General features: G+C 47.2%; 1 protein-coding gene across 2 annotated transcripts in view; it reads left to right on the forward strand.

Moving 5' to 3' along the window:
- LOC134943934 (zymogen granule membrane protein 16-like) overlaps window positions 1-20,214 on the forward strand; it is a 57,497-nt gene that overhangs the window by 14,134 nt on the left and 23,149 nt on the right. Inside the window, exon 1 of one of the 2 annotated variants that reach the window (XM_063932495.1) lies at window positions 4,106-4,209. The exons of the other annotated variant lie outside the window; for it this stretch is intronic. The gene's annotated coding sequence lies outside the window, so the exon portion shown is untranslated. Of the gene's footprint in view, window positions 1-4,105; window positions 4,210-20,214 lie in introns of those variants that run through there. 2 annotated transcript variants of the gene reach the window in all.

A 20,214-nucleotide genomic window follows, 5' to 3' on the forward strand; every position in this document is an offset into this window, starting at 1 on the left:
TGACGACACAGAGGTAGGTACAGCAGTGGCCTACCGTACTGCTATATACAGTATAATGGACCTGGTGGACACTGTCAGCAGACTGCGTTTATACTTAGTATAAAGAAAAAAGACACCACAGGTATACAATGTAGATGGATGGATACTTAGTATACTTATGGACGACGGGTGACGACACAGAGGTAGGTACAGCAGTGGCCTACCGTACTGCTATATACAGTATAATGGACCTGGTGGACACTGTCAGCAGACTGCGTTTATAGTATAAAGAAAAAAAGACACCACAGGTATACAATGTAGATGGATGGATACTTAGTATGCTTATGGACGACGAGTGACGACACAGAGGTAGGTACAGCAGTGGCCTACCGTACTGCTATATACAGTATAATGGACCTGGTGGACACTGTCAGCAGACTGCGTTTATACTTAGTATAAAGAAAAAAAGACACCACAGGTATACAATGTAGATGGATGGATTCTTAGTATACTTATGGACGATGAGTGACGACACAGAGGTAGGTACAGCAGTGGCCTACCGTACTGCTATATACAGTATAATGGACCTGGTGGACACTGTCAGCAGACTGCGTTTATAGTATAAAGAAAAAAAGACACCACAGGTATACAATATAGATGGATGGATACTTAGTATACTTATGGACGACGAGTGACGACACAGAGGTAGGTACAGCAGTGGCCTACCGTACTGCTATATACAGTATAATGGACCTGGTGGACACTGTCAGCAGACTGCGTTTATAGTATAAAGAAAAAAAGACACCACAGGTATACAATGTAGATGGATGGATACTTAGTATACTTATGGACGACGAGTGACGACACAGAGGTAGGTACAGCAGTGGCCTACCGTACTGCTATATACAGTATAATGGACCTGGTGGACACTGTCAGCAGACTGCGTTTATACTTAGTATAAAGAAAAAAAGACACCACAGGTATACAATGTAGATGGATGGATACTTAGTATACTTATGGACGACGAGTGACGACACAGAGGTAGGTACAGCAGTGGCCTACCGTACTGCTATATAGAGTATAATGGACCTGGTGGACACTGTCAGCAGACTGCGTTTATACTTAGTATAAAGAAAAAAAGACACCACAGGTATACAATGTAGATGGATGGATACTTAGTATACTTATGGACGACGAGTGACGACACAGAGGTAGGTACAGCAGTGGCCTACCGTACTGCTATATACAGTATAATGGACCTGGTGGACACTGTCAGCAGACTGCGTTTATAGTATAAAGAAAAAAAGACACCACAGGTATACAATGTAGATGAATGGATACTTAGTATACTTATGGACGACGAGTGACGACACAGAGGTAGGTACAGCAGTGGCCTACCGTACTGCTATATACAGTATAATGGACCTGGTGGACACTGTCAGCAGACTGCGTTTATAGTATAAAGAAAAAAAGACACCACAGGTATTCAATGTAGATGTATGGATACTTAGTATACTTATGGACGACGAGTGACGACACAGAGGTAGGTACAGCAGTGGCCTACCGTACTGCTATATACAGTATAATGGACCTGGTGGACACTGTCAGCAGACTGCGTTTATAGTATAAAGAAAAAAAGACACCATAGGTATACAATGTAGATGGATGGATACTTAGTATACTTATGGATGACGAGTGACGACACAGAGGTAGGTACAGCAGTGGCCTACCGTACTGCTATATACAGTATAATGGACCTGGTGGACACTGTCAGCAGACTGCGTTTATAGTATAAAGAAAAAAAGACACCACAGGTATACAATGTAGATGGATGGATACTTAGTATACTTATGGACGACGAGTGACGACACAGAGGTAGGTACAGCAGTGGCCTACCGTACTGCTATATACAGTATAATGGACCTGGTGGACACTGTCAGCAGACTGCGTTTATAGTATAAAGAAATAAAGACACCACAGGTATACAATGTAGATGGATGGATACTTAGTATGCTTATGGACGAGTGACGACACAGAGGTAGGTACAGCAGTGGCCTACCGTACTGCTATATACAGTATAATGGACCTGGTGGACACTGTCAGCAGACTGCGTTTATAGTATAAAGAAAAAAAGACACCACAGGTATACAATGTAGATGGATGGATACTTAGTATACTTATGGACGACGAGTGACGACACAGAGGTAGGTACAGCAGTGGCCTACCGTACTGCTATATACAGTATAATGGACCTGGTGGACACTGTCAGTAGACTGCGTTTATACTTAGTATAAAGAAAAAAAGACACCACAGGTATACAATGTAGATGGATGGATACTTAGTATACTTATGGACGACGAGTGACGACACAGAGGTAGGTACAGCAGTGGCCTACCGTACTGCTATATACAGTATAATGGACCTGGTGGACACTGTCAGCAGACTGCGTTTATAGTATAAAAAAAAGACACCACAGGTATACAATGTAGATGGATGGATACTTAGTATACTTATGGACGACGAGTGACGACACAGAGGTAGGTACAGCAGTGGCCTACCGTACTGCTATATACAGTATAATGGACCTGGTGGACACTGTCAACAGACTGCGTTTATAGTATTAAAAAAAAAGACACCACAGGTATACAATGTAGATGGATGGATAGTATACTTATGGACGACGAGTGACGACACAGAGGTAGGTACAGCAGTGGCCTACCGTACTGCTATATACAGTATAATGGACCTGGTGGACACTGTCAGCAGACTGCGTTTATAGTATAAAAAAAAAGACTCCACAGGAGTGTTTTCAGGCAGACAAACGTATACTGGTGGTCACTGTCAGCAAAACTGTGCACTGTACTCCTGCTATAGCTGCTCCCCAGTCCCCACAATTAAGCAGTGTGAGCACTCAGCACAGATATATCATGCAGCACACTGAGCACAGATATGGTATGGAGCGTTTTTTTCAGGCAGAGAACGGATAAAAAACTGGTGGTCACTATTAGCAAAACTCTGCACTCTACTCCGAGTCCTAACAGCTGCTCCCCAATCCTCCCCACAATAAGCTAAGCAATCAGATCAACTGTGTAGTACAGGTTGAGTATCCCATATCCAAATATTCCGAAATACGGAATATTCCGAAATACGGACTTTTTTGAGAGAGGGTCAAATAGTGAAACCTTTGTTTTCTGATGACTCAATGTACACAAACTTTGTTTAATACACAAAGTTATTAATAATATTGTATTAAATGACCTTCAGGCTGTGTGCATAAGGTCTATATGAAATATAAATGATTTGTGTGAATGTACACACACTTTGGTTAATGCACAAAGTTATAAAAAATATTGGCTAAAATCACCTTCAGGCTGTGTGTATAAGGTGTATATGAAACATAAATGCATTCTGTGCTTAGATTTAGGTCCCATCACCATGATATCTCATTATGGTATGCAATTATTCCAAAATACGGAAAAATCCGATATCCAAAATACCTCTGGTCCCAAGCATTTTGGATAAGGGATACTCAACCTGTATATAACTAGTATATAAACGGAGAGGACGCCAGCCACGTCCTCTCCCTATCAATCTCAATGCACGTGTGGAAAATGGCGGCGACGTGCGGCTGCTTATATAGAATCCGAATCTCGCGAGAATCCGACAGCGGGATGATGACGTTCGGGCGCGCTTGGGTTAACCGAGCCATACGGGAGAATCCGAGTATGGCTCGGACCCGTCTAAAAAGGGTGAAGTTCGGGGGGATTCGGTTTCTCGGAAACCGAACCCGCTCATCACTAAAAACTGCACAATTTTTTTTTGTAGTCGCTCTGCGATCCTTTCGTTCGCACTTCTGCTAAACTAAGATACACTCCCAGAGGGCGGCGGCTTAGCGTTTACATGGCTGCTAAAAACTGCTAGCGCGCGATCAACTCGGAATGACCTCCTATATGTATTTGTATTCTGCTCTGAAGGCTGAATTGATGTCTATAACGCTGTGCGCAGTGACTAGCAGAGATCCCAGTGTAAATACATTCATATTTGCTTTGTCACAAACTGACTACATCAAGTTTTGACCTAACAGGCCTCAACTTTTACCTGCAGCTGAAGGCGTGTGTAGCAGGGTGTAATTTATTCCCACAGGCGGGCGAGAGGCGTTTGTGGGTAATGTCACTGGATCTGATCCATCTTCTAGGAACACGCAATCTGCAATATGTGGGAACGCAGCAGGTGGGATATAATCACACAGTATACGAGGAGTGGGGGGCATGTTTGTGTGATACGTGAGACCTGAGTGTTCATACATATTACGTACGCAGCGGTGTTAGTGAATAAGGCGTGTTTTTTGGTATGCATGCATGTATGTGTTGGTAACATGTTAGTGTGGCAGTACATGTATGTGAATGTAATAGGCTGGTGTCTTGGCCTGAGAGCTGTCTCCACTCCACAGCACCTGTCACACGGATATTCTTACCTGGGAAAGTATCAGAGAGAACGAGAGGTGACGACGATTTATCTAGGACAAATGCACTGTGGTGGTCATTCCGAGTTGTTCGCTCGCAAGCTGCTTTTAGCAGCTTTGCACACGCTAAGCCGCCGCCTACTGGGAGTGAATCTTAGCTTAGTAGATTTGCGAACGAAAGATTAGCAGATTTGTGAATAGAAATTTCTTAGCAGTTTCTAAATAGCTCGAGACTTACTCCTACACTGCGATCAGTTCAGTCAGTTTCGTTCCTGGTTTGACGTCACAAACACACCCAGCGTTCGCCCAGGCACTCCCCCGTTTCTCCAGCCACTCCCGCGTTTTTCCCAGAAACGCCAGCGTTTTTTCACACACTCCCATAAAACGGTCAGTTTCCGCCCAGAAACACCCACTTCCTGTCAATCACACTCCGATCACCAGAACGAAGAAAAAACCTCGTAATGCCGTGAGTAAAATACCTAACTGCATAGCAAATTTACTTGGCGCAGTCACACTGCGGACATTGCGCATGCGCATTAGCAACTAATCGCTCCATTGCGAGAAAAAAAAAATAACGAGCGATCAACTCGGAATGACCACCAATATTCCCAGCACCTCCCAACGGTCTGATTCGGCAGAACGTTGCCGATATCCTGCGGCTTCCTGTCCTGGCAGTCAGGACCAGGGGCAGAACAGTGCATTTGCTGGGACCTATAGCAACACTTGGGTAGGGCCCGAGTCATGGCCCTTTAGCTTTCAGGTCACACCTGGTGGTCAGGGTAGGTTCCAGCTATGCTTTTATGAGAGCGAAGCAGGGCCCACTCCTTTCCAAGGCCCATAGTGACTGAGTTGCACCACTGTCCGGGTCTGTTGGTAGCTACATCTCGCCATACTTGCCTACCGGACCCTCTCCATGAGGGAGAAAATGCTCTGTTCCTGGACTTTCCTTGTAATGTATGGTTGCCATCACCTGTGGTGAGCTAGTTAATTGATAAGAAAGGTGTTTCACCACAGGTGATGGCAATCATACATTACCAGGAAAGTCCAGGAACAGAGCATTTTCTCCCTCATGGAGAGGGTCAGGTAGGCAAGTACGCATCACGTTCATGGGCCCTCATTCAGATCTGTTCGCTCGCTTGCGTTTTTCGCTGCGCTGTGATCAGGGCTCCACTGCGCATGCATATGCACCGCAATGCACAGGTGCGCCGTATGTGTACAAAGCGGATCGTTGCTGTGCACTGGTTTTAGCGAAGAATCCATTCGCACAGCCGATCGCAAGGTGATTGACAGGAAGAAGGTGCCTGTGGGTGGCAACTGACTGTTTTCTGGGAGTGTTTGGAAAAAACGCAGGCGTGTCCGGGCGTTTGCAGGGCGGGTGTCTGATGTCAATTCTGGGCTCGAATAGGCTGAAGTGATCGCAGCGGCTGAGTAAGGTCAGAGCTACTCAGGAACTGCACAAACTGTTTTTGTACAGGGCGGCTGCACAAGCATTCGCATACTTGCAAAGCTAAAATACACTCCCCTATAGGCAGCGTCTATCCGTTTGCAGCGCTGCAAAAAATAGCCAGCGAGAAAACAGATCTGAATGAGGGCCTTGGTTATTTCCCCCGCACGGTGGCAGTGAGCAGATTGTCAGCCATTTATAGAGGTAGTGGGGAGTCTAGTGCTTCAGAGGTAGGAGGCACAGCCAAAGCGCCGTGTGGTATGCCTCCATGTGATGTGGCCACGCCCTTACCATGATATTACATTGGGTGTCTCGTCTTAAAAAAAAAACTATGGGCAAATTTGCCATGTATGGAAAGGAGTTTAGGGGCCTACGGTTGTGCGCCTATAGACTCTAATGATGTAGACACTGAAGACATCGATGGTTTGGTTCCAGTGGTCAATGCATTACCCAACGATGGAGAGGTTACAGCGGTTTCTTCCAATGCAGGCTTGCTGTGATTGGCTCCTGCTTTCCCAGAAGCTCCCAAAAATTGGGTGGCGCCCCCGGCCGCCTAGAAAAGTGGGCAAGTCTCCCGGAGCCAGCCACACCCCACCCGCAGCCGCCCGCTTAGTGAGCAGCCTTTTCAAATGGAATTGCGCCATTGTGGCCCCACCCCCACTTCACAATGCTGGTAATCGTGGCACTGTGAAAGGGGGGGCTGGACCTTGATAACACAGTTGCCATGGCGCGGAGCTGCTTGGTCAGGCCTTCTTCCTGACAGACAGGAGTCGGAGCGTCCTGTGCGTTTCCATGGCTCGCCTGCCCCTAGAAACGGCGCTGGTCACAGGAACCCTGCAACTCCTGCATGTATGACAATCAGTAACCTGCGTGTTGTAGTGCTTTGGGGCACCCACAGCTGTGTGTAGGGATATACAGCGACTGCACGGTATATATAATATGTGTTATCTTTGGCAGCAGCCTCTTATCTCCGCACCTCGGCTATTGCTGCTAATAGACCTGTCTATAATAACTGTTATCTCCCCTGCCAGCCCTGTATCCGCCTCACATTACCTGCGTGTGACTATCAGTGCGGCTCTCGTACTAGGGCTGGCTGACAGGGCAGTGTACGAGGGGTTAACAGGAGGTGAATTGTATATCCAGCCCTATACCCGGCATGACAGGTGGAACATGCACTGTATATACACAGCTCCCATGCAATGTCCCTGCTGAACCTAGCGTGCTTCCAGGAGGGGGACGCTCACCAAACTAGTCTATCTATTAATATTCATTTATATCCATACTGTAGGTGGATTTAGAGGGGGGGGTCACCAGGGCACATGCCCCCTGTCATTTTTTGGTGCATTTTTTTCATTTCACTCTCCCTTTGACCAATCCTACTCCAACCGCATAGAATAATAAATTAACTGTCCTCATCCCAGCTTTACCCGCAGACTAATACCCAGATTTATCAAGACTTGGAGAGTAATAAATTGCACAGTGATAAAGTTCCAGCCAATCAGCTCCTAACTGCCATGTTACAGGCTGTGTTTGAAAAATGACAGTTGTGAGCTGATTGGTTGGTACTTTATCACCGTGCAAATTATCACTCTCCAAGGCTTGATGAAGCTGGTCCTAAAAGTATTCTGCAAAGTGAGAATTTACAAAGCATGTGTGGCATGACAAACCGCTTACCCGACAGAATATACATATAGCATTTTGAAGCAGCTGATGGACTGTATATATCAAAGCGGTGTCACCAATATATCACACTAGTTACCAGCCCGTCAAAATGACGGAACAACATAACAGTAATGTCAGCATCAGTGGCTGTGCGCGCCCCAAACGGGACACCACTTGAATTGCTCCATCGGCGCCATCTAGTGGCCACCGGTTCACAAAACACATTATTCGCTCATTGAGGTAAGGAGCAGGGGTAGCCTGTACACAAGAACGAAGAACCTTGACTGTGCGGAAAGCCCCATGGCTATGCAGACTGGCCACGGCAGAAGTGACGCAGAAGCCATGTTTCTCTACGTCCATGATCGCAGCTGAAGACAGATAACTGTTGCTATGTGTGTGCTATTGGCCCTCATTCCGAGTTGATCGCTCGCTAGCTGATTTTAGCAGCATTGCACACGCTAGGCCGCCGCCTACTGGGAGTGTATCTTAGCTTAGCAGAATAGCGAACGAAAGATTAGCAGAACTGCTACTAAATAATTCCCTGCAGTTTCGGAGTAGCTCCAGACCTACTCCTAGATTGCGATCACCTCAGTCCGTTTAGTTCCTGGTTTGACGTCACAAACACGCCCTGCGTCCGGCCAGCCACTCCCACGTTTCCCCAGCCACTCCTGCGTTTTTACCTGGCACGCCTACTTTTTTTAGCACACTCCCGGAAAACGCAAAGTTACCACCCAGAAACGTCCCTTTCTTGTCAATCACTCACCGATCAGCAGTGCCACTGAAAAGCGCCGCACGAACACCAGCAAATCTACTAAGTTTTGTGTTAAATAACTTTACGCATGCGCTCTGCGTACCAGGCACATGTGCATTTTCCACCTAATCGCTGCATTGCGAAAAATGGCAAAGAGCGAACAACTCGGAATGACCACCAATGTCCGGGAAATACAGAGTACAATAGCTACACCAGCTATAGCGAGATGGAGTTCTAGATGGGGAGGAGCGTGCGAGAAGTGTACAGAGGACCCGCGGGTCATTATGTGGGTAGCGGGATGGTGATAAAGGGATTGGGAATTGCAGGATCCAGCCGGATACTTGCAGGGTCACTGGAGCCAAGGGCCCGATGCAGTATGGAACGCTACTACGGCACTGTTTGCATACTGGGGGCTTTTGAAGTGTGCGCATGAGTAGCAGCTGTGCTGCGCATGCGCACACTGAGATGCAGCGGCACCTCACATCTGCGAACGCATCTGCCTGATTGACAGGCAGAGGCGTTGGCATGGCGGGAGGGTGCGTCACGTTAGCATTTAGGAGGCGTCAAATCGGAGTTGGGGGGGTGGAGCGGTCTGGCCAAGCAGGCGTGTCTGGAACATTTGCGGGGCAGGCCGCGGCGGCTGCGTGCCCTGGCGAATAGGATACCGAGGACGAAATCCCAACAGCTGAAAATGATGCCAGCCGGAATCCCAGTGCACCAGGGATATTTCCCTCAGAGTGGGAATATATCTTGTGGTGAGTGCAGCGAGCCACTGAGCCCACGGTGTGCCTGCAAGGGGGACTCTTAGCGCTCACCCCGCTGAAGGCATTCTGACGATGGGATGCTGCTGTCAGGATATTGACAACCGGCATCCCGTTCTCCAGTATTACGTATGTAACCCCGTCTACGTACCAGTGTATCATCTTATCTCTCCATTACTCTCTACCACCATACTCTCCCCTCACCTACCATCTCATCTCTCCATTACTCTCTACCACCATACTCTCCCCTCACCTACCATCTCATCTCTCCATTACTCTCTACCACCATACTATCTCCTCACCTACCATCACCTACCATCTCATCTCTCCATTACTCTCTACCTCCATACTCTCTCCTCACCTACCATCTCATCTCTCCATTACTCTCTACCACCATACTCTCTCCTCACCTACCATCTCATCTCTCGGGATGCTGCTGTCAATATATTGACAACAGGCATCCCGTTCTCCAGTATTACGTATGTAACCCCGTCTACGTACCAGTGTATCATCTTATCTCTCCATTACTCTCTACCACCATACTCTCCCCTCACCTACCATCTCATCTCCCCATTACTCTCTACCACCATACTATCTCCTCACCTACCATCTCATCTCTCCATTACTCTCTAACTCCATACTCTCTCCTCACCTACCATCTCATCTCTCCATTACTCTCTACCACCATACTCTCTCCTCACCTACCATCTCATCTCTCCATTACTCTCTACCACCATACTCTCTCCTCACCTACCATCTCATCTCTCCATTACTCTCTTTACCTTACTCTCCCCCCAGCTATGTCTCATCCCATTTCCTCAGAACTCTCTTCCATCATACTTTCTCCTCACCTACCATCTCATCTCTCCATTACTCTCTACCACCATACTCTCCCCTCACCAAAGTAACATCTCATCTCTCCACTACTCTCTACCACCATACTTTCTCCTCACCTGCCATCTCATCTCTCCATTACTCTCTACCACCATACTATCTCCTCACCTACCATCTCATCTCTCCATTACTCTCTACCTTCATACTCTCTTCTCACCTACCATCTCATCTCTCCATTACTCTCTACCACCATACTATCTCCTCACCTACCATCTCATCTCTCCAATACTCTCTACCACCATACTATCTCCTCACCTACCATCTCATCTCTCCATTACTCTCTACCACCATACTCTCCCCTCACCTACCATCTCATCTCTCGGGATGCTGCTGTCAGTATATTGACAACAGGCATCCCGTTCTCCAGTATTACGTATGTAACCCCGTCTACGTACCAGTGTATCATCTTATCTCTCCATTACTCTCTACCACCATACTCTCCCCTCACCTACCATCTCATCTCCCCATTACTCTCTACCACCATACTATCTCCTCACCTACCATCTCATCTCTCCATTACTCTCTAACTCCATACTCTCTCCTCACCTACCATCTCATCTCTCCATTACTCTCTACCACCATACTCTCTCCTCACCTACCATCTCATCTCTCCATTACTCTCTACCACCATACTATCTCCTCACCTACCATCTCATCTCTCCATTACTCTCTACCACCATACTCTCGACGGGATGCTGCTGTCAGGATATTGACAACCGGCATCCCGTTCTCCAGTATTACGTATGTAACCCCGTCTACGTACCAGTGTATCATCTTATCTCTCCATTACTCTCTACCACCATACTCTCCCCTCACCTACCATCTCATCTCTCCATTACTCTCTACCACCATACTATCTCCTCACCTACCATCTCATCTCTCCATTACTCTCTAACTCCATACTCTCTCCTCACCTACCATCTCATCTCTCCATTACTCTCTACCACCATACTATATCCTCACCTACCATCTCATCTCTCCATTACTCTCTACCACCATAGTCTCCCCTCACCTACCATATCATCTCTCCATTACTCTCTACCACCATACTCTCCCCTCACCTACCATCTCATCTCTCGGGATGCTGCTGTCAGGATATTGACAACCGGCATCCCGTTCTCCAGTATTACGTATGTAACCCCGTCTACGTACCAGTGTATCATCTTATCTCTCCATTACTCTCTACCACCATACTCTCCCCTCACCTACCATCTCATCTCTCCATTACTCTCTACCACCATACTATCTCCTCACCTACCATCTCATCTCTCCATTACTCTCTACCTCCATACTCTCTCCTCACCTACCATCTCATCTCTCCATTACTCTCTACCACCATACTCTCTCCTCACCTACCGTCTCATCTCCATTACTCTCTACCACCATACTCTCTCCTGACCTACCATCTCATCTCTCCTTTACTCTCTACCACCATACTCTGTCCTCACCTACCATCTCATCTTTCCATTACTCTCTACCTCCATACTCTCTCCTCACCTACCATCTCATCACTCCGTTACTCTCTACCACCATACTATCTCCTCACCTACCATCTCATCTCTCCATTACTCTCTACCACCATACTCTCCCCTCACCAAAGTAACATCTCATCACTCCACTACTCTTTACCACCAAACTCTCTCCTCACCTACCGTCTCATCTCCATTACTCTCTACCACCATACTCTCTCCTCACCTACCATCTCATCTCTCCTTTACTCTCTACCACCATACTCTGTCCTCACCTACCATCTCATCTCTCCATTACTCTCTACCCCCATACTCTCCTATCACTAAAGTAACATCTCATCTCTCCATTACTCTCTACCGCCATACTCTCTCCTCACTTGCCATCTCATCTTTCCATTACTCTCTACCACCATACTCTCTCCTCACCTGCCATCTCATCTCTCCATTACTCTCTACCACCATACTCTCTCCTCACCTACCATCTCATCTCTCCATTACTGTCTACCTTCATACTCCCTCCTCACCAAAGTGACATCTCATCTCTTCATTTACTCTCTACCAATACTCTCTCCTCACCTACCATCTCATCTCTCCATTACTCTCTGCCACCATACTCTCTCCTCACCTGCCATCTCTTCTCTCCATTACTCTCTACCACCATACTTTCACCTAAGCTTTGTCTCATCCCATTTCCTCAGAACTCTCTACCACCATACTCTCTCCTCACCTACCATCTCATCTCTCCATTACTCTCTTTACCTTACTCTCCCCCAGCTATGTCTCATCCCATTTCCTCAGAACTCTCTTCCATCATACTTTCTCCTCACCTACCATCTCATCTCTCCATTACTCTCTACCACCATACTCTACCCTCACCAAAGTAACATCTCATCTCTCCACTACTCTCTACCACCATACTTTCTCCTCACCTGCCATCTCATCTCTCCATTACTCTCTACCACCATACTATCTCCTCACCTACCATCTCATCTCTCCATTACTCTCTACCTTCATACTCTCTTCTCACCTACCATCTCATCTCTCCATTACTCTCTACCACTATACTATCTCCTCACCTACCATCTCATCTCTCCATTACTCTCTACCACCATACTATCTCCTCACCTACCATCTCATCTCTCCATTACTCCTCTACCACCATACTCTCCCCTCACCAAAGTAACATCTCATCACTCCACTACTCTTTACCACCATACTCTCTCCTCACCTACCGTCTCATCTCCATTACTCTCTACCACCATACTCTCTCCTCACCTACCATCTCATCTCTCCTTTACTCTCTACCACCATACTCTGTCCTCACCTACCATCTCATCTCTCCATTACTCTCTACCACCAAACTCTCCTATCACTAAAGTAACATCTCATCTCTCCATTACTCTCTACCGCCATACTCTCTCCTCACTTGCCATCTCATCTTTCCATTACTCTCTATCACCATACTCTCCTCACCTGCCATCTCATCTCTCCATTACTCTCTACCACCATACTCTCTCCTCACCTACCATCTCATCTCTCCATTACTGTCTACCATCATACTCCCTCCTCACAAAAGTGACATCTCATCTCTTCATTTACTCTCTACCACCATACTCTCTCCTCACCTACCATCTCATCTCTCCATTACTCTCTACCACCACTCTCCCCTCACCAAAGTAACATCTCATCTCTCCATTATTCTCTACCACCATACTCTCTCCTCACCTACCAGCTCATCTCTCCATTACTCTCTACCACCATACTATCTCCTCACCTACCATCTCATCTCTCCATTACTCTCTACCTTCATACTCTCTTCTCACCTACCATCTCATCTCTCCATTACTCTCTACCACCATACTATCTCCTCACCTACCATATCATCTCTCCATTACTCTCTACCACCATACTATCTCCTCACCTACCATCTCATCTCTCCATTACTCTCTACCACCATACTCTCCCCTCACCAAAGTAACATCTCAACACTCCACTACTCTTTACCACCATACTCTCTCCTCACCTACCGTCTCATCTCCATTACTCTCTACCACCATACTCTCTCCTCACCTACCATCTCATCTCTCCTTTACTCTCTACCACCATACTCTGTCCTCACCTACCATCTCATCTCTCCATTACTCTCTACCACCATACTCTCCTATCACTAAAGTAACATCTCATCTCTCCATTACTCTCTACCGCCATACTCTCTCCTCACTTGCCATCTCATCTTTCCATTACTCTCTACCACCATACTCTCTCCTCACCTGCCATCTCATCTCTCCATTACTCTCTACCACCATACTCTCTCCTCACCTACCATCTCATCTCTCCATTACTGTCTACCTTCATACTCCCTCCTCACCAAAGTGACATCTCATCTCTTCATTTACTCTCTACCAATACTCTCTCCTCACCTACCATCTCATCTCTCCATTACTCTCTGCCACCATACTCTCTCCTCACCTGCCATCTCTTCTCTCCATTACTCTCTACCACCATACTTTCACCTAAGCTTTGTCTCATCCCATTTCCTCAGAACTCTCTACCACCATACTCTCTCCTCACCTACCATCTCATCTCTCCATTACTCTCTTTACCTTACTCTCCCCCCAGCTATGTCTCATCCCATTTCCTCAGAACTCTCTTCCATCATACTTTCTCCTCACCTACCATCTCATCTCTCCATTACTCTCTACCACCATACTCTCCCCTCACCAAAGTAACATCTCATCTCTCCACTACTCTCTACCACCATACTTTCTCCTCACCTGCCATCTCATCTCTCCATTACTCTCTACCACCATACTATCTCCTCACCTACCATCTCATCTCTCCATTACTCTCTACCTTCATACTCTCTTCTCACCTACCATCTCATCTCTCCATTACTCTCTACCACCATACTATCTCCTCACCTACCATCTCATCTCTCCATTACTCTCTACCACCATACTATCTCCTCACCTACCATCTCATCTCTCCATTACTCTCTACCACCATACTCTCCCCTCACCAAAGTAACATCTCATCACTCCACTACTCTTTACCACCATACTCTCTCCTCACCTACCGTCTCATCTCCATTACTCTCTACCACCATACTCTCTCCTCACCTACCATCTCATCTCTCCTTTACTCTCTACCACCATACTCTGTCCTCACCTACCATCTCATCTCTCCATTACTCTCTACCACCATACTCTCCTATCACTAAAGTAACATCTCATCTCTCCATTACTCTCTACCGCCATACTCTCTCCTCACTTGCCATCTCATCTTTCCATTACTCTCTATCACCATACTCTCTCCTCACCTGCCATCTCATCTCTCCATTACTCTCTACCACCATACTCTCTCCTCACCTACCATCTCATCTCTCCATTACTGTCTACCATCATACTCCCTCCTCACCAAAGTGACATCTCATCTCTTCATTTACTCTCTACCACCATACTCTCTCCTCACCTACCATCTCATCTCTCCATTACTCTCTACCACCACTCTACCCTCACCAAAGTAACATCTCATCTCTCCATTACTCTCTACCACCATACTCTCTCCTCACCTACCAGCTCATCTCTCCATTACTCTCTACCAACATACTTTCACCTCAGCTTTGTCTGATCCCATTTCCTCAGAACTCTCTACCACCATACTCTCTCCTCGTCTACCATCTCATCTCTCCATTACTCTCTTTACCTTACTCTCCCCCCAGCTATGTCTCATCCCATTTCCTCAGAACTCTCTTCCATCATACTTTCTCCTCACCTACCATCTCATCTCTCCATTACTCTCTACCACCATACTCTACCCTCACCAAAGTAACATCTCATCTCTCCACTGCTCTCTACCACCATACTTTCTCCTCACCTGCCATCTCATCTTTCCATTACTCTCTACCACAATACTCTCTTCACCTACCATCTCATCTCTCCATTACACTCTACCACCATACTCTCCCCTCACCAAAGTAACATCTCATCTCTCCACTGCTCTCTACCACCATACTTTCTCCTCACCTGCCATCTCATCTCTCCATTACTCTCTACCACAATACTCTCTTCACCTACCATCTCATCTCTCCATTACTCTCTACCACTATACTCTCACCTCAGCTTTGTCTCATCCCATTTCCTCAGCACTATCTACCACCATACTCTCTCCTCACCTACCATCTCATCTCCCCATTACTCTCTACCAGCATACTCTCTCCTCACCAAAGTAAAATCTCATCTCCCCATTACTCTCTACCACCATACTCTCACCTCACCAAAGTAACATCTCATCTCTCCATTACTCTCTACCACCATACTCTCACCTCACCAAAGTAACATCTCATCTCCCCATTACGCTCTACCACCATACTCTCCCCTCACCAAAGTATCTTCCCATCTCTCCATTGCTCTCTACCACCATACTCTGCCCTGACCAAAGTAACTTCCCATCTCTCCATTACCTCTACCACCATACTCTCATCTCAACTTTGTCTCATCCCATTTCCTCAGAACTCTCTACCACCATACTCTCCCCTCACCAAAGTAACATATCATCACTCCACTACTCTCTACCACCATACTCTCTCCTCACCTACCATCTCATCTCTCCATTACTCTCTACCACCATACTCTCTCCTCACCTACCATCTCATCTCTCCTTTACTCTCTACCACCATACTCTCTCCTCACCTACCATCTCATCTCTCCATTACTCTCTACCACCATACTCTCCTATCACTAAAGTAACATCTCATCTCTCCATTACTCTCTACCGCCATACTCTCTCCTCACTTGCCATCTCATCTCTCCATTACTCTCTACCACCATACTCTCTCCTCACCTGCCATCTCATCTCTTCATTACTCTCTCCTCACCTACCATCTCATCTCTCCATTACTGTCTACCACCACACTCCCTCATCACCAAAGTGACATCTCATCTCTTCATTTACTCTCTACCACCATACTCTCTCCTCACCTACCATCTCATCTCTCCATTACTCTCTACCACCATACTCTCCCCTCACCAAAGTAACATCTCATCTCTCCATTACTCTCTACCACCATACTCTCTCCTCACCTACCAGCTCATCTCTCCATTACTCTCTACCACCATACTCTCTCCTCATCTGCCATCACTTCTCTCCATTACTCTCTACCACCATACTTTCACCTCAGCTTTGTCTCATCCCATTTCCTCAGAACTCTCTACCACCATACTCTCTCCTCACCTACCATCTCATCTCTCCATTACTCTCTTTACCTTACTCTCACCCCAGCTTTGTCTCATCCCATTTCCTCAGAACTCTCTACCATCATACTTTCTCCTCACCTACCATCTCATCTCATCTCTCCACTACTCTCTACCACCATACTTTCTCCTCACCTACCATCTCATCTTTCCATTACTCTCTACCACAATACTCTCTCTTCAGCTACCATCACATCTCTCCATTACACTCTACCACCATACTCTCCCCTCACCAAAGTAACATCTCATCTCTCCATTACTCTCTACCACTATACTCTCACCTCAGCTTTGTCTCATCCCATTTCCTCAGCACTATCTACCACCATACTCTCTCCTCACCTACCATCTCATCTCCCCATTACTCTCTACCACCATACTCTCTCCTCACCAAAGTAACATCTCATCTCCCCATTACTCTCTACCACCATACTCTCCCCTCACCAAAGTAACTTCCCATCTCTCCATTACTCTCTACCACCATACTCTCCCCTGACCAAAGTAACTTCCCATCTCTCCATTACCTCTACCACCATACTCTCACCTCAACTTTGTCTCATCCCATTTCCTCAGAACTCTCAACCACCATACTCTCTCCTCACCTACCATCTCATCTCTCCATTACTCTCTACCGCCATACTCTCTCCTCACCTATCATCTCATCTCTCCATTACCTACCACCATACTTTCTCCTCACCTGCCATCTCATCTCTCCATTACTCTCTATCGCCATACTCTCTCCTCGCCTACCATCTCATCTCTCCATTACTCTCTACCACCCTACTTTCCCTTCAAAAAACAGAAGAAGAGCGCTAAAGGTAAAAATAATAATTGTTGTAACTAATGGTTAAAATGATAGTGTTATACTACCATCATAATACCTCCTGACCTGTGTCTCATCTCTCCACTACTCTCTACCACCATACTGCCCCCTGACCCGTGTCTCATCTGATCTCTCCACTTCTCCCTACCACCATACTACCTCATTACCCGTGTCTCATCTCATCTCTCCACTACTCTCTACCACTATGCTCCCTCCTACCCGTGTCTCATCTCATCTCTCCCCTATTCTCTACCACTACACTCCATCCTGACCCACTTCTAATCTCTCCTCTACTCTCTACCACCATGCTCCTTTACTGACCTGTGCCTCATCTCTTCTCTCCACTACTCTCTTCCACCATGCTCTCTCCTGACCAATGTCTCATCTTATCTCTCCACTACTCTCTATCACCATGCGCTCTCCTGACCTATGTCTCATATCATCTCTCTACTACTCTGTAGCACCATACTACCTCCTAACCCGTGTCTCAACTCATCTCTCATCTACTCTCTACCACCATGTTCTCTCCTTACCCTTGTCTCATCTTTCCACTACTCTCTACCACCATGCTCTCTCCTGACCCTTGTCTCATCTTTCCACTACTCTCTACCACCATGCTCTCTCCTGACCTGTGTCTCATATCATCTATCCACTACTCTCTACCACCATACTACCTTCCTGACCTGTGTCTCATCTCATCTCTCCACTACTCTCTACCACCATACTACCTTCCTGACCTGTGTCTCATCTCATCTCTCCACTACTCTCTACCACCATGCCCTCTCCTGACCCATGTCTCATCTCATCTTTCCACTACTCTCTACCACCAGTGGCGGATCCAGGGGGGGGGGGACTCGGGCCCGTGCTCCCCCTGTCAATTGTGGCCGTCCTCCCTCCGTCCGTCCCCGCCGCACAGGGAGATGACGGGCGTCCGATGAGATTGTTTTACCAGCGGGCGCCCGTCTCCCTGCACAGTGGCAGCCGGAGGCAGGAGCTCAGTACTGAGTTCCGGCTTCCGGCGCTGTCACTGCGGCGTGCGCTATGGGAGAGACGTCAGTCATGATGTCTCTCTCATAGTGCTGAGGAGAGGACGCCAGGAGGAGGTCTGGAAGCGGGAACGGGGCTCGGTAAGTATGTCGTTTTTTATCTTTCTTAGTGTAGTGGGGGCAAATTACAAGGGGACATTACTACTGGGGGGCATGAACAAGGGGCATTACTGCTGGGGGGGGCATTATTACTGGGGCCAACTACAAAGGGGCAAACTACTGGGGGTAAGCTACAAGGGGGCAAACTACAAAGGGCTAACTACTGGGGGTATACTGCAGGAGGGCATTACTACTGGCAGTGTAACTACAGGGGCATTACTACTGGTGGTGTAACTACAGGGGCAATACTACTTGGGGGCTAAACTACAAGGGGGGCATAACTACAGGGGCCAAACTACTGGGGGCTAAACTACAAGGGGGGCATAACTACAGGGGCTAAACTACAATGGGGCAAACTACAGGGGGGCATTACTACTGGTGGCTAAACTACAAGCAGGCAAACTACTGGGGGCATTACTACTGGGAGGCTAAACTAAAGGGGGGGGGGGGTAAACTACCGGGGTCATAACTGCAGGGGCATTACCACTGGGGGCATAACTACTAGGGTGCTAAATGACTGGGGGTATTACTACAGGCAACATTACTACTGGGGGCAATACGGGCATTGCATAAGGGGCACCACTACTATGGGGTCTATATAAGGGGCACTACCAGTACAATGGACATTGCATAATGAGCGCTACAACTGTGGGCATTGTATAAGAAGCGCTACTGTGGTGGGCATTATGTGTATTACGGGGTGCTACTACTGTGGGCATTATTACGCTGCCCCTCACCCACTGCCCCCTGTACCCAGCACCTCACACACTGCCCCCTGCACCTTGACCCTCACACGCTGCCCCCTGTCCCTCAAACGCTGCCCCCTGCACACTGCACCATGCACCGAAGCCGCACGCAAATGTACTTGCCCCTTCCATGGTGCCCCCCTATCATTTTCTTCTGGATCCGCCCCTGTCTACCACCATGCTCCCTCCTGATCCGTGTGACATCTCATCTCTCCACTACTCTCTACCACCATGATCTCTCCTGACCTGAGTCTCATATCATCTCTCCACTACTCTCTACCACCATACTACCTCCTGACCTGTGTCCCATCTCATCTCTCCAGTACTCTCTACCTTCATGCTATCTCCTGACCCATGTGTCATCTCATCTCTATAGGAAAAAAACTGTGTTCCCTAATGCACACCGAGTGAATAATATTACTACATAATAATAGTCAGATAATACGGAGATCTTAGTTGCGTATATCTGCAGATATAGGGTTAAGCCCCCAGGCCGATCGACAAGGCTTCTCCGTCACTGGGGGTCCCTAATACTAGGTATGGGCCTGGGGTGCAGGACCCCACGATGTCGGCACAGGTCGGCCACCCCAGGCCAGCACACAGGTGAGAATTAATAGGGGTTAATAAGAAGCACAGAAGTGCTATGTAAGTGGTGTGATTAAAATAATATATACAAAGTGATAGGAAAAATAATAAGTGTTAATAAAGTGTTAGGGTGTGCCGACCTGAAGCAGCCCAGCCATACCGACACAGGGGCCACCGCACCCCACACCCACCCCATAAATAATTACAAATATATCTGGGTTAAATTCCCAGTGTAAGGCCACAT

Source organism: Pseudophryne corroboree, chromosome 7 (assembly GCF_028390025.1).
Source record: "Pseudophryne corroboree isolate aPseCor3 chromosome 7, aPseCor3.hap2, whole genome shotgun sequence".
NCBI lineage: Eukaryota > Metazoa > Chordata > Amphibia > Anura > Myobatrachidae > Pseudophryne > Pseudophryne corroboree.